This window comes from Monodon monoceros, unplaced genomic scaffold (assembly GCF_005190385.1).
Source record: "Monodon monoceros isolate NGI ecotype Baffin Bay Population unplaced genomic scaffold, NGI_Narwhal_1 Super_Scaffold_17, whole genome shotgun sequence".
NCBI classification, from domain to species: domain Eukaryota; kingdom Metazoa; phylum Chordata; class Mammalia; order Artiodactyla; family Monodontidae; genus Monodon; species Monodon monoceros.
In genome coordinates, this window is record NW_021703773.1 from 1,917,788 (window position 1) to 1,921,518 (window position 3,731).

Here is a 3,731-nt window from a genome sequence, read left to right on the forward strand (position 1 = left end):
TTGTGGCGCACAGGCTTAGTTGCTCTGCGGCATGTGGGATCTTCCTGGACCAGGGCTCGAACCTGTGTCAGCTGCATTGGCAGGTGGACTCTTAGCCACTGTGCCACCAGGGAAGTCCTTAGAAGAAGACTTTAAAGTAACTATTCCCCTAATATATATTCCAGAGGGTATGACATCCAAAAAGAAGAATTAGAGTTGTTGGAAATCAAATACATGATTTATCCACAGACAAACAAATCCCCCACCTGGGTAGGTGGGCTGAATAGAAGACTAAACAATAACTGAAAAGCAAATTAGTCAGCTGTAACATCAAACTGACAATGGAAAGAGTTAAAGAAATAAGAAGTACGAGAGAAAAGTTAATAAGTTAATAAATGTGGAAGACATCTAGGAATATTAAAACCCTTCTGTTAGAAATTTCAAAAAGAGAGGGGAGGGGCTTCCCTGGTGGCACAGTGGTTGAGAGTCCGCCTGCCGATGCAGGGGACGCGGGTTCGTGCCCCGGTCCGGGAAGATCCCACATGCCGCGGAGCGGCTGGGCCCGGTAACCATGGCCGCTGAGCCTGCGCGTCCAGAGCCTGTGCTCCGCAACGGGAGAGGCCACAACAGTAAGAGGCCCGTGTACCGCAAAAAAAAAAAAAAAAGAAAGAAAGAAAGGGGAGGAAGAATGGAAGACAGGAAATAATGAAAGAGGACAAGAAAATTTGCATGAGTTGAAGAAAGACAGTCACCTCGTGCCAAGACAAGGAGAGAGAAAGTCTTACACTTAGACACATACAGCATACAGGTGACATTTCTAAAGTCCAAAGATGAAGAGAGAAGCTTAAGCTTAAGAAGTTTAAGGAAAAAACAGGAATCTGTAGCAATGAGAATAAGAAGCATCCCTCACCATGGTTCTCATCTATAATGGGGGATACTGTAGAATAATGTCTTCAAAGTTCTGAGGGAAAATGATTTTGAACTCAGAATTCCAGGCCCAGCCAACCTATTCTGTGAGGGCAGAATGAACTACAATTGCAGAAATGCAGCAATTCAGAAAGGTTACCACACTCAAAACTTTCTAAAAGAATGGCTTAGAGATGGATTCCTCTGAAATAATGAAATGCATCAGCAAAAGAGAAAAATAGGATAAAAAAAAATTGGAAAATTTAGGATTAAAAAAAACTGGTAGGGCTTCCCTGGTGACGCAGTGGCTGAGAGTCCGCCTGCCAATGCAGGGGACACGGGTTCGTGCCCCGGTCTGGGAAGATCCCACATGCCACGGAGCAGCTGGGCCCGTGAGCCATGGCCACTGAGCCTGTGCGTCCGGAGCCTGTGCCCCGCAATGGGAGAGGCCACAACAGTGAGAGGCCCGTGTACCGCAAAAAAAACAAACAAAAAAAAAAAACCCGGTAAACCAAGAAATGAATAAAATGATTAATTGTTTAGAATATGGTTGTGGACAAAATGTATTGTCAAGACATTATTCAGAAGAAAGAGACACATAATATAAAAATTAATAATTTGGAGCTAAATTCTGGATGATTTAGAGAAAATATAAAAGGTGATAAAGAAAGAGGGGAAGTGAAGGTGATTTAGCATCCTGTTTTGTTTAGAGGGTAGGGGACAGGTGTTAATTCTCAACACTGGTAAAAGAAGTTTGTATGTGTTTATTAATAAATTAGTAGAAAAGGGTGCATACCTTTCAAATCATTAGAGAAGAAGAAGAAACAGACAAATTCAGTCAAGGCTGAAAAGGAGCAAAATAAGAAAGAACAAGAAAACATTATACAGAAAACACAAACAAAATGGCATAAATAAGGCTAAACATATTGGTGGTAACAATTTATGTGAAAAGGTTAAATACTTAAATTGGGTTTTTAAAAGTCTCAGCTGCAAAGAGTTTATACGAAACATGCCTCGCACAAAATAATCCAGAGAAGGTTTGGATTTAGAACTGGGAAAGGAGAACAATTATTTCAAGCTAAAATCCAGGATTTGGCGTCATCGAGAGAGAAGACTGTCAGCCTCTCCCCATGAGTCTCAGAGAGGGAGTCGGGGTGGGTGGGGGAATGAGGTGCTCCCAGAGGGCAGGGAGACACATGCAGACAGAATGGGAAGAGTCTTGGTGATGGTTTCTTTGGATCTGACACCAAAAGCAAAGGCAGTAAAAGCACAATAAACAAGTGGGACTACATCAAACTAAGAAACGACTGCACAGCAAAGGAAACCATCAGCATGAAAAGGTAACCTATAGAATGGGAGAAGATATCTGCAAACCATATATTCGCTAAGAGGCTTCTCTTCAAAATATGCAAGGAACTCAGACAACTCAGTAGCAAAAAACCAAGTAACTCAATTAAAAAATGGGCAAAGGATCTGAATAGATATGTTTCCAAGGAAGACAATCAGGTGGCCAGCAGGTAGATGAAAAGGTGCTCAACACCAGGGGATGCAAATCAAAACCACAATGAGGTATCACCTCATGCTTATTAGGATGGTTGTCATAGAAAAGACAAGAGATAACAAGTGCTGATGAAGGTGTGGAGGAAGGGACCCCTTGTGCACTGCTGGTGGGAATGGAAATTGGTGCAGCTACTATGGAAATCAGTATGGAGAGTCCTCAAGAAATGAAAACTAGAACTACCATACGATCCAGCAATGCCACTTCTGGAAACGAAATAATTCTCTTGACGAGATATCTGTAGCTCTATGTTCACTGCAGCATTATTTACAATACCCAAGACATGGAAACAACTTAAGCGTCTGTCGATAGATAAATGGATAAAGAAAATGTGATATATATGCAATGGAATATAATTCAGCCATAATGAATTCAGCTGAATATAATTCAACCGTTTGCTGACAGGACAGCAAATGTCCTGTCATTTTTGACAACACAGATGAACCCAGAGGGCATGATGCTTAGTGAAGTAAGCCAGATACAGAAAGACAAATACTGCATGATCTCACTTATAAGTGGAATCTAAAAAAAAAGAAAAGAAAAAGAAGTTGAACTCATAGAAACAGAGAGTAGAGAAGTGGTTGCCAGGAGCTATAGGGGGCGGGGAAATAGGGAGAGGTTGGTAAAAGGGTATACATTTTGAGTTATAACACGAATAAGGTCAGAGGATCTCATGTAAAACGTGACTACAGTTGATAACACTGCTTTGTACAACTGAAATTTGCTAAGAGAGTGAACTTAAATGTTCTCAGAAAAAGAAGAAGAGAAGAATACGAATAAGGAGAAGGAGAAGGAGGAAAAGAAAAGAAACAGAATGGAAATCCTGGAGAGTGCAGCTGAAATGGATTAGATTAGATGAAGGGACATAAAAAACCATTATCAGAGCATGTTCAGAATTTCAGTTTTCTAGGAAAAGACCTGGGTCTGCCCACACCTCTTCCTGGAACTCTTCGTGGGCCACTGCCACAGTCCTAGTGTGTCTTGGCCACTGAAACAGTCCTAGTGTGTCTTGGCTGGTGACCTCAGGGCTGGACACACGATTCCTCCCTGAATGTCTGCAGAAGCCAAGGCAGGGGTCTGAGGAGGGTCTGCCTGATGTAAACTCAACTCACTGTCACGGCAACCAAGGTTCAACCTCCCTGAGGATGACACAAGACGCCGTCTACACTCGGGGCCTCCTGATAAGCACGTGCGCCTGAATGCTGTATACACGTGGGGGCTGGATGTCAGTTCTAGGGTATAATTCTGTCTTTATGTGTGCGGTTTAGATTGCTCTGGAGACTTCTTC